The following is a 13387-nucleotide window of genomic DNA, read 5'->3' as shown; positions in this document are numbered from 1 at the left end:
GCTCTGAGAAGCCGCCCCTGTCCGGGCCTGCCACCTGGGCCTAGCTTTACCGGGTGGGGGAGACTCACCCCATGGCTCTGTGTTAGTCCGAATCTCTCAATGACTCCCCTTCTTGAATCCTGGGTTCTGGAGCGACAGGAGATGCAGTCACCCTCTAGTAAGCCATCTTGGATCCTTGGCTATTATTAATAAAAATATATTGTATTCTTAAACATTGTAAGATGATGTTAACTATTCTCACTACACAAACAGTAGTTATGCGAGGCAATACATGCTAATTAGCTAGATTTAGTCATTTACACAATGCACATATGCTTTAAGACATCATGTTTTATACAAAAAATATATACAATTTTACCTGTCAATTTAAATGGATAAATATTTAAATACATAGAATTTGGTAGCAGAAGAAATAGTGGAAGGGGAGAGTGTGTTGAAGTCTGAAGTTTTGTTTAGATATTTAGTTTATTAAGAAATATAAGAATCTGTGAAAGTCTTTGATCTGTTCCTGCTTCTTGGTGTCCTGAGAATCTCTGTTATTAAAAATCAAGGTATGACTTAGCCTAAAGAATGCTTATATCTGACAGTGGCAGGTTGTAAAACATTTTTTATTGTCTATTTGAAATTATCTTTATGTTCACTTACTTTATAGAATTATAAATACCATCCACTCAGCCTTTTATTACAAATAAAACCAAGAGGCAGACAATTTCAGGGATTTGCTCGTGATTTCCTAGCTACATAGTGGTAAAGAGAACAGATTCTATATATCTTGTCATTCCAATGATATTCCATTTCTCTCATGCTTTAGTAACTTTAATTTTCTAGCTGACATTAAGCCAAATATTATTCCTATAGATCAAACAGAGGTCCTTATGGTGTCCACCTTTATATCTGCTGTAAATTCCCAGCAATTCTTCACGAAGTGCTCTCTTACTTCAAGTTATTGGATCTTTCTCATTATTCACGTACAGCTTCATATTCCACTCTCTCCCTCTCCCAAAGGTGTTTCCTGACCATCTGCATGCTGCCACCATTGTGACTATCATTATCAGACTTTTTAAAAATTTCTTTCACAGCAATATACCTCAAAGTAACTATAATATTTCCTTCTTTTTCTATCATTTTATGTCCCATAACACACCATCCCTTCACAAATATGAGTTCCATGAGTGCTGGATTTGTGCTTTGAAAATAAATTGAAGTCCAGCACCTACCATTTAGCACTTCATAAATATTTTAATGAATGAGTAAATAAATGGGCAAACCAGAGTTTTAAAACAGCCAGAGGTCATATTTTAGCAAAATTTCAAATCCCTAAAGCAGATATTTTAATTCTGCTTTTATAGTTTAAATATACTATTTAAAAATATTTTCAAATGAAGTTGCTAAGACAATATAAAGAATTCCTGCATATCCTTCATCTAGACTACCCCAATGCAAATATTTACTACATCTGCTCTCTCACCTCCTCCCTTCTTATCCCATACAGAGGTATTGCCTCTTTACCCCTAAATATGTATTTTCAAAACTGGAAAGCTAACCTTGATCCAATAATATTAGCTAACCTACATATTTATTCAAATATTACCAATGGCCTCACTAATGTCCTTTATAGTAAAATAATTTTTCCCTGGCCCAGAATCCAAACTCGTATCACACACTAGATTTAGTTTTCAGGTCTCCTTTGTTCTAGCACAGTCTCCCAGTCTTTAATGACCTTTGTAGTTTGTAGAATGTCCCTCAATTCAGGTTTGCCAGATGTTGCCTCAAGATTAGATTCACTTTTTCACTTCTGGCAGGAGTAACACAGAAAAGCTGTAGTGTCTTCTGGGTACATTCAATCAGGAAGTGTATAGTTGCCTCATTATTAACACACTGACTTTTTATAGCATTATAGTTATACATAATATTGGGGCTCATTCTGACATAATTATACAAGCATGGAATATAATTTACTCTAATTCAGTCCCCAGTACAATTTCTTTCCCTCTTTCCCTTTGCTCCACCCTCCCCTGTTCCCTTTCCTCTACACTACTGGTCTTCCTTCTATTTATTTATAGTGGTTTGTTTTTAATTAGTGCTTTATATGCATACACGAAGGTGAAATTCACTGTGGTATATTCATATATGTGCGGAGGATAATTTGATCAATTTAATTATACCTTTCTTCTCATTGCCCATCTCTTCTCCCCCATCCACTCCTTCCTCCACTGTTTTCTCTTCTGAAGTTTTCATGGGATCCTCCTCCTTCTTTTCTCCCTTATTTTGGTCTAGCTTCCACATAATGAGTGAAAACATTGGCCTTGATTATCTGAGTCTGGTTTATTTCACTTAGAATGTTGCTCTCCATTTACCAGCAAATGCCATAGTTTTATTCTTCTTTATGTCTGAGTAATACCCCCACTGTGTATATATACCACACTTTCTTTATCCGTTCATCTGTTGATGAGCACCTGGGCTCATGACTTGGCTGTTGTGAATCATGCAGCTGTAAACGTTTATGTGGCTACATCCCTATAGGGTGCTGATTTCAGATCTTTTAGATAAATACTGAGGAGTGGGATAGCTGGGTCATATGGTGGTTCCATTCCTAGTTTTTGTGAGGCATCTCCATATTGCTTTCCACAGTGGTTGTACTAATTTGCAGTCCTACCAACAATATAGAGTGTACCTTTTTCCCTCTTTCCCACCAGCATTTATTATTATTTTTATTGATAATTGCCATTCTGACTGGAGTAAGATGAAATCTCAATATAGTTTTAATTTGTATTTCTGTAATTGTTAGATAATGTTGAACATTTTTTCATAGATTTGTTGGCCATTTGTATTTCTTCTTTTGAGAAGTGTCTGCCTAGTTCTTTTGCCCATTTACTGTTTGGGTTTTTTTTTTTTTTTTTTTATGTTATATATTCTGGATATTTATTTCCTATCTGAGGAGTATGTGACAAAGATATTCTCCCATTCTGTAGGTTCTCTCTTCACACTCTCTATTGTTTCCTTTGCAAAAGTTTTCTAATTTGATGTCATCCCACTTACTCATTCTTGGTTTTATTTCTTGCACTTCAGGAGTCTTGTTAAGAAGTTGGTGCCTATGCCAATATGTTGGGGTGTTGAGTCTACATTTTCTTCCAGCATTTGCAGAGTTTTGGGTCTAAATCTTACATCTCTGATCCACTTTTACTTGACTTTTGTGCCGGTGAGAGGGATCTAGATCCACCCTTGTACATATGGATATCCAGTTTTTCTAACTCTAGACAACATTGACATTTATCTCCTGATTATGGTGGTGCCTGTAAGTTTGTCCACTATAAAGTTACTATTTTTCTTTTTCTCATAAATAATTTTTCTGAAGAGTACTTTAAGATGATGTAAAAACTTTATTTCTCATTAGGATATTTCTGTCCACTAGTTTTATTGATGATTCTTGACTGAAACCTTTATTACCATAATGGAGCTACACAGTTTTTATTTCTGATTCTCCATTCATCTACGTTTACTATTTGGAATTTTACTATTGGAAATAGTGTTCCTTTACTCATGTACTTACATAAGAAAAAACTCATGAGTTTAACCTATCGTTATTTTGATGCTTAATTGCCTAAGATTTAGCCAGTGGGAACTCTTCAAAATAGTTTCTGTGGCTCTTTTTCCACAAGTCTCCATTATTATTTGATCAGTTTCTATTATTAGCACACAAAAAAAGATATTTTAATCTCAACCTGAACCTAAAGCAGTCCTGGAACCAATCATTTTTCTAAGGATCCCTGTTTCCTTTCAATGAATAATGGGATTTAGAAACCACCATCTGGATGCTAGGAATTCTCATTAGTATTAGAAAACGCTTCTAGGTCATCTCAATGGAGGGGGGAGGCCATACACACATAGATATCTATCTGTTTATGTATCCATCATTAAATACTTTAAAACGTTTAGTTCATACTTTCACAATGATGTCATTCCAGTGTAACATCAAAGGCTTCATTCTGTTTTATTTTTCGCCTTTATTGTATCTGTAACTTGCTTTTCTGACAATAAGAAGCCTGTCCCATAATCAATTATGTATTATTGTCTCTATATTATTTATGCTCCAAAATTTTCTAGAGTTGTTAACTTATAAAAAACAGAAAACACAAACATACAGACTGGAATCAACATTTGTTTTGTTTGTAACCTGAGAGTATGTAGTCAAAATACAGTGTTTTAAAGTTCCCTGTATTGTACTCCTTTCCCACTTAGTGAAGCTATATTATTCATTTGGAATTCGAAAGGAGCACTTGTTTCTGTTGGTATTCCATTTTCATCCACCTTCATTGGTTGCATCCATTTATTCATTATTTTAAGATGTGAAACACCATCTTGTTACTAAAGGTCAGAACTACACAAATAGTTTACATATACGTGGAGAACTGTCTCCCCACAACCCATGCATGCTGCTCCACCATTTTCTTTCCCACATTTATTTTTTCTTCGTGGTACTGAAGATTGAACCCAAGGCTTCTCACGTGTTAGGCAAGCCCTTTACCACTGAGCTATATCTCCCGCCTTCTTTCTCCATTTTTTCTACTTCATTCTTAGCCATTCTTGGTAGTGGCTATCCAATTAGTTTCTGGTTTATGTTTTCTGAGTTTTTCTTTGCACAATAAGCAAATGCATCTGTGTTTCTATTTGCCTTTTTTCTTAAACGAAAGTCAGTATATGCTCTATACTCTTTTTCAATTTGCTTTTTAAAAATTTATATAACAGTAAATCATACTTCTCTAAAATTCATGACAGAAATCATTCTACATATCAGTTTATGAATCTTCCTCATTATTTTTATAGCCATATACTACTCCATTGAATGGATATTTTAGAATTTGCTTAATTTCTCTCTTATTGTATGAGCACTGAGATATTTTTCAATATTTTGTAAATACAAACAATGCAGCAGTAAATAACCTTATACATATGCATTTTTGAATTGCTAGATGTACACCTTCAGGATGAATTCCTAGAAAGAGTCTGGGTTGAAAGGCAAATGCAAAAGTACTTCTGTTAGATACTGTCAAATTTCCTTCTCCAAAGATTGTATCAATTTTCATGTTTGAGGTTGTCCCACAGGTAATATATGAAGGTGCCAAATTACATATAATCTCCCCAACAAATGTCATATAATTTTTTTTTTTTCAAACTGAGAGATGAAAAAATCTTTGTGTAGTTTCAATTTGAAAGTCTCTCTTATGACTAAGGTTGGTGATATTTCCCATTTTTAAGGGTAATTTTTATATATCCTTTTGTAAATTGTTCAGATCTTTTGCTAATTTTTCTGTCAAGATTTTAGTGTTTTTCCTATCAATATTTAAGAAATCTCTAAATATATACATATAGTTCTCTAAATAAATATATAAATTAGAGATAGACATTATACACTAAAGATACTAATCTTTCTTTTTGGCTCTATATTGTAAACGTTTTCTCAGTTTTCTAATGGTTTCTTAAAATCTTAGATATAAAATATACTACCAAGAGTTTATTCTTCTTATTTACCTTTATCTCTCATTTATCCTCTTATTTCTTTGGCATCATTTCTACTTGGTCACAACATGAAATAGTTTTGTATTATACTTCTATTCTTGTACTCATTGCTTTAGACTTATGTATAAATGAAATGCATGGAGTGTTTACCATCAGTTCCATTGCTGAAATTTTCCTTGCCATCTCTTTTTTCAATAAATCCTGTCCTCCGGTAGACATTTTTCCTGTTATTTTAAATTCTGTATTCTTAATTCCTCATTCACAATCTCTTTAGTGTTTTTGTTTTATTTTACACTGTTGCTCTATTGCTCTTCTGCTGCATGTTTTTTAGAAGTTTGACTCGTCTTTTTTCACTCCCTTAAATCATTTGACATTTTTGCTAGAAGGTCTTCAGAAAATTATTTTCTAGAGTTTGAAATCTAAGTTTCTCTAGGCTATGTCTCTAAGCTGATCATTCCATGTCCATTTTTTTTTTTCCAGGTACCTAACTGAGTCTTTTTAATACAAAGAACATATCTTCATTTGTTTGTGACATGTCCTTGGATTATAATTTTGAATATCAGCCCTTTCATTGTTTTCTTTTTCAACTTCAGTGATTCCAGCTGTTTTTTCTTCCTCATTTTTCTTCCATTCCAGCCACTTTAACTCTGTTCCTTATTTCTTTGTGTCTTATTTTAATTATCATTTCTGTTTTTCCATTTTAATGTGGCACAAAATTTTCATTTCACTCTCAACTCCCTTGAGTACTCTGTATTTTAGTCTCCATAACTGCAATAATTTTCTCCATTTTTCTTTATATTTTTATATTTTCCCTAAGTTCAGTCCATCACTTTTTTTGAGAGGGATACCTGGGATTGAACTCAGGAGCACTGGACCACTGAGTCCCAGCTCCTTCCCTATTTTTTGTATTTTATTTAGAGACAGGGTCTCATGAGTTGCTTAGCTCACCTTTGCTGAGGCTGACTTTGGTCTCCGGAGCTGCTGGGATTACAGGAGCACACCACGGCCGGCACCTGGCAATCACTTTTGACTTAGTGTTTTTGCTCACTGTGTCTATGATGTTTGCATATCAACAAATGCTTAAGAATCTAAATCAAATTTGAAGTTTTTATCATACAACTTCTGCTTTATGATGTTTTCTGGGAATAAATTTTTGTCAGGTAAGATATTTTGATTTGGATTTTGTTACAGTAACTTTGCATAGATTTATTCACTTTTGTCTAACCCATCTTGTAGGTCCATAGTGGCTTACAAACTTTATAGTTCAATGGTGCCCTCTTCTGTCAGTGTAGCTGAGTCCAGAATTTTTAATGGATCTTTTAATGGCAGGGAGAGATACCAGGTAGTTGGAATTTTTTTTCACTTAAAAATAAAATAATCTTTCCCTAGTAGCATATGAAGTACTTCTGTATTTATTATTTTTTACATAGTTTTTAATCCTTTATTTAATGTCTCTTGACATTGAATTCAGTATGTATTGCTAAATTGGTCTTCATGGAAACTGTACTAAAATAAGCTTCCTCTCAGAGATGTATGGAAAGATCTACTTTCTCACAGTCTAACACACTATATTATTCTAACATATCTAATACTTTAATCCATAACAATTTTACAAGTAAAAAATGACATTACATTACATTATGTTATAAATGAATTGAATTTTTTCATGTTTAAGAACCTCTAGTATTTCTTTTCCATGAAGTATATTTTCATAGCCTGGTCCATATTTAAATACTTGAGTTTTAATTAGGATCCTGAGAGATGGATACAGTGCTGGCCTTTGCCTACAATTACTTCAGAAACAGACTGAACCACAGACCTAGAGAAAGAAAATTCATAGACTGAACTAATCTAAGCAAATTCCCTTACCCCCCACTTGAACTGGTTCAAGACTGAAACTTAGATGTTCGTAAGGTTTTATAATGAAATATTCTGTGGAATCGAGATGTCAGTTTTTGCTGGAGTTCATACCTCGATAAACCAAAGTGATCTGCCAGCTGATAGTATGAGCAAAATGATAGAGAAAAGTGATTGTAAGAACTAAAAACAGGAAAGTTACTCAGTGATAAATAAAATGCGAGACGGTATAACTGTGGAAGATGTGAACAGAGTTTTATTTTGTTTTGGTGTGATGGGAATTTTCTTTTTATCAATGTCTTTGAGATTACCCACTGTAGTTTTTTGAAAAAACATTACCTTTTTACTTCAAATTAGTTTGTTTGGGTTTCCTGTCCTTAATTAGAATACTTTGCTTATGGAAAATTTTGATTTTATTCTCTATTGCTCCAAGGAATACGAGTGGAGCCAACTGATGAAAGACACAAGAAATCCAAGTGTGCAGTTTGTGGAATGTACTGTCTCAGATAGGAAAATGCTTCCTTTTACTGGATTGATTCCACCACACACTAGGTATTGGGCAGGATGCCAAAGACGACAGGATACCGTGATTTAAATGCTATTTAAGCTTTCTTTCACAAGTAAAATTTTAAGATTTTTTATCTATTGTCTTATCCATTTACTACTTGCTTATTGTTGAATAAAGAACCTTAAATTGAAAATAATGTCATATAATAAATTATCCTTTATGATTGGAAGAAATAATTATTCCAAAACATCCAGAAAGTAACTTTTCTGGTTAGTGAAAAAGAAATCAGCTCTTGATCCCTGGGAACTGGTCTAACATGCATAGCTAGGACTCACTGCGGTAAAGAGGATGGCCTTGTGCTTACCACCTTGGCCGTGTTATTCATCTGTTGACCACAGCCACTCTCACATGACACCAACAATAGAAGAGGTCACTCTGAGACCATGAGAACATGAGACCAAACAAGGTCACTTGATAATTTTATCTAAGCATATAGAAATCAAGAATAGTGTATCATCCACAAAGTAATAAATATCCCTCTTCCTAGCTAATGTGAGGACTGCTTCTTCTTCTTTTTAAAATATTTTTTAGTTGTAGATGGACACAATACCTTTATTTATTTATTTTTATGTGGTGCTAAGGATCGAACCTACCACCTCACACGTGCTAGGCAAGCACTCTACCACTGAGCCAGGACCCCAGCCCCACGGACTGCTTCGTTTATACCAAAGACAGTTTTATTCTTTTTCTTGTGTGCATTCTTTGTTTTTTGCGATATACAATTATGGAATTGTCCCCTACTTTCTGTTTTCTTTTTTTCTGGAGTACCGGGAATTGATCATTGAGCCACATCCCCAGTCTTATTTTGTATTTTATTTAGAGACAGGGTCTCACTGAGTTGCTTAGCACCTTGCCTTTGCTGAGGCTGGCTTTGAACTCGTGATCCTCCTGCCTCAGTCTCCCGAGCTGCTGAGATTACAGGCATGTGCCACCGTGCCTGGTTGAATTGTCCCCTACTTTCTGACAGTGCCCTATCTTCAATGTACACCTGCTTCTTGGACCTTTCCTCAAATCACCCAACTGAAGCTCAAATGCTGTAATATGTTCCTTCCAACACCTTTGGAAGTTGATTTGGGCTGTCATTAAAAAGTTCCACAGAATCAGTGGCTTAAACAACAGAGATTCACTCTCTCATGGTTTGAAGGTCTGGAGTCTGAGGTAAGGGTTCCAGTGTGGTCCATGTCTGGGGAGAGCGCTCTTTCTTCTTTTGCAGCTGGCCACTGGCATCCAACTGTGTCACATGGAGTGAGGGTGGGGAGAGAGCAAACTCCCTGGCATCTCTTCTTAGGGGGGCATCAATCCCACCATGACAGTCCCACTCTCATATCATCTTAACGTTGATTACTTCCCAAAGGCCCATACCTAAATACCATCGCGTTAGGATTAGGATGGCAATATATACATTTTGGGTAGACACAAACGTTCGGTTGATAAAAACCCTCTTATAAAAATGGCCCACAATTTCATGGTGCTTATTCTTTTACTTTATCAATCAATTTATTCAACTAAAACCATGTTCCTTGTATCCTTTGACTGGAGACCATTTACATTAGAAAATGTCACCTTTTGCAAAAATTACTGCCACAATGCTTCCTTGTGTAGTGTATTGGGAAGTGGAAAGTGTCTAGCAGTAGTGGGTATTCCTTGGAAGAGAATTAAATCAATCTTGATAAAGTTGCTTAAATTGTACTTCTCTGAAGACAAAGGCTCTGATATTTGCATTGTGTCTACTTTTCTTCATTCCCATCACACTTCGAATTGGATGGGTTTCTGGAGGATGAAGTTTTCATTTAATTAATAAAATTGACCATTTATTGTGACTACAAATTGTACTCAATAAATTCAAGTTGTCAGTTGCTTAGTGCATCATGACCTCATTCGATCTGCGAATATTTGTCCAGAATATTTAGGTTAATACTCTCTTTGTGGTCCTGCATTTAATGAATGTTCTACCCTTCAAATATATCAACAGCTCTTCAAACGTCCTTAGGCAATGATAATGGAATCCTAAATTCTCAAACTTATGTAAACACAATTTAAAGAATTTTTTCCCTTACAACTCATATTTTCTACTATGGATTTATATCAGAGAATACTAGCAGAAGACTCTCGGCCAGGTTGAATAAGTATGATCAAGGCCATAAACACTCCTGTTAGCCAAAGAGGCAAAAATTTCAAAAGTATGCTTTCTCTCTCTTTCTCCCTGAAATAGCATCCTCATTTTTTTCTTTTCTTTTCTTTTCTTTTCTTTTTTGAGGGGGTACGGGCAGGGGTACCCAGGATTAAATTCAGGGCACTCAACCACTGAGCCACATCCCTGGCCTTATTTTGTATTCTACTTAGAGACAGGGTCTCACTGAGTTGCTTAGTGCCTCACTTTTTGCTGAGGCTGGCTTTGAATTCACTATTCTCCTCTCTCAGTCTCCCTAGGTGCTGGGTGCATCCTCATTCTTGGGAGACGAATGTCTGTAAAAACTGACTTCCTTATGATGACTTTTATGCCCAGAACTTTTAATAACAAGCTAAATCCCAATGCCAAAGAATTTAAATTGCTTCATAATATTTAACTGGAAAAATTGGCTTACTTACATGTGGAGCAGACATCATCTCTGGCTGAATTTGGTAGGAAGTAGAGGTCCTCATGCTATACACATCTTTCCCCTTTATCCAGCAATTACAAGAGAGCCTATGCTTTTGTAGCTTAAGACTTGAAACCTTTTATCTAAGTATAAAAGTTGGGCTCTTATACTTTCACTGAGGGTGGAAACTTCCACCTAGCAGAACACCATGAATATACAAAGTGCTTATAAATACTTCCAGAGAAGGTTAACTTAAGTAGGGCTACTCGAACTTAAATGTGCATAGGAATCACATACTCTAACTAAAATACTGATTCAGTAGATTTGGGATGAACATCTGACATTCTGCCTATCTGACAAGCTCCCAGGTGATCACTTGCCCAGACTTGTAGTCATTCATTCATTCTTATTCTTTCTTTGATATTAAAAAGCCATAAATTTGTTATTTTGTTGTAGAAATATCAAATATCCCCTTGAGAGTTCCCTTCTCCTTTCCTCTTCTCATTTATTCCATCCCGTGGTTAAGATCATTTGTATGGTATAAAGCATAAGTTACGTAACTGAAACAATTGTACGTTCTACAATATATCAGATATTAAAACACCAAAAAAATTACTATGGTTTGTAGGACAAAATCAAATGCTTCTCATTGATTTCCTCTGATCACTGAAATTAAAAATGACTTCTCTAATGTTTAAAATCTATACACGTATTTACTGTAAAAAGAAATAGTTTATAAATATTGTATAACACAAAGATTGAGTTGTGTTCAATTCAACTCTGCTGTTATTTACATGTACTACCCTCATAACAATTAATGCTGCTTTTTTGCTTTTTCTTTATTATAAAGGAAAAATCAAAGAAAAATCGTAGCACACATAAAAAAGTCTTTTCACAATACTTGTCCTTCTTCTTAGGCTGGAACAATTAATATTTATGCTCATTCTTCAATCCAACTCAAGCCCTGAAATCAATAATAGGTTGATTATTAGGGGAAAAGATGACAAATTATTTATGGTTGCATGGAATTCCAAACCTAAATCAAAATTCAATTCTGCTAAACAACTGATTTGATTAATCCTTTTTCTTCTTGAATTGATCAAATCAACTAAGCATGTTGGCATTATCCTAGGCCCACTTCCAAAGAATTTTCAGCTGAATCTTGAAGTTAACAATTTTTCCAAAATGACATTTTTTTTTTTTGTCTGCTATTTTTCAATTACAGGGATAATGTCAGTGGAGAGGTTTCTTCTAAATTGCTCTACCACAAAAGTTGAGATTACCTTTTAATGTCAAATAATCTTACACTTTGACCACTGACTGTCAAAGCCTTAGGGTGCCTGTGTTTTTCTTTCCAACTGTATTGTTGTTTTTTCAAGGAAATTCAATTTTATATAACATGTTTTTCTAACTAAAAGAAAGCATGAGTGTTTCACAGAACAAACATTTCTGTGGCAAATTCAATGGATCTTACAACTACTAAAAGGCTAATGGAGGAAACAAAAGGTTATGGCCATTTGTTACCCATGGTCAACTCAGAGTGCTCTCTAGGCCCTTCTGGCTATGACCACGTCACTAAGATGCCATTGCAACACTTAATGTCTATATTTTGGCATTGGTGCTTGGCTTCTTCTATATCTCAGTTTTGCCTCTTATTCTTTAAAAAAAAAAAAACTGTTTTTTAGTTGTAGATAGACCATGTAGTGCTGGGGCTCAGACCCAGGGCCTCTCCTGTGCTACGCAACCACTCCACCACTGAGCTGCGACCCCAGTGCCTATAGATCTCATTCTTGATTTGTCCTCATCATTGATGGCCATTTTCTACTTTTCTTCCAGTTTCATATTTCCTTATCCTTAAGAGGTTCACTAATAATTAAAATTATATTGTTATGAATAACAATGAAGATACCAGAAATTAATCCCAGTGACACACAGAAACATTACTCCTAGTCTCTTTCTCTTTTGTGATATTATTGTTGTACCTATTACATCTATAAATGTTACAAATCCAACAAATTGTTGTAATTACTGTTTAATATAACTATTTTTTAAAGAATCTAAGAAACAAGAGAAAATATGTTTATTGTTTTTTGGATAGTCTTCTTATTTTTATTTCTGATTCTTTTTATTCCTCTGGGTTCAGACTACCATCTGGGGCCTTTCCTTGTTTCAACTGGACTTTGCTCCCATCCACGTCTTCTGTGCTGTTATTGGCGGATGTATTTCTATGTGTTACAATTCAATTCATTTATATGCTATGTACTTTTTTTAGCAATCATTTTCATACCAGTAAAGAGAAAAAAAAGAAATATTAGTTTATATAGTCATCTACAATAATGTAATTAATTTTATTGTTGTTCTTTATTTAATTTTTCTTTGAACTCTGATTACTCTCTGGGGCATTTGCGTTAAGCCCAAAGAACTTCATTTAGTATTTCTTGTATGTGTGGTTTGCAAGTAACACATTTGATCAGTTTTTGTTTATCCAAGTATGTCTTTACTTTGCCTTCACTTTTGAAAGATAACTTTCTTTGATATAGGATTCTTGGTTGGGAGATATTTTTTTCAGTGCTTTGAAAGTGTTACCTTATTTCCTTCTGGCCAACAGTTGTTTCTGATGAGAAATGAGCTTCTAATTTTATTGGGGTTCCACTGAGTAATGAGTCCTTTTTCTCTATTTTCAAGATTGTCTCCTATTTTTGGCTATCAGTGTATTTACTATAATGTGTCAATTTGTGGATCTCTTCACATTTTTGTATTTGGAGTTTGTTGAGCTTTCTGGGTGTACAGAGTAATGCTTTTCTAAAAACTGGCAGCCATCATTTCTTTGAGAATTTTTTTTTTCTGTTCCTCTCTTTTCCCCTCC

This window comes from Sciurus vulgaris (assembly GCF_902686455.1).
Source record: "Sciurus vulgaris genome assembly, chromosome: 6".
Lineage (NCBI taxonomy): Eukaryota > Metazoa > Chordata > Mammalia > Rodentia > Sciuridae > Sciurus > Sciurus vulgaris.
The sequence above is the reverse complement of the archived record's forward strand: the minus strand, read 5'-3'. Positions refer to the sequence as shown.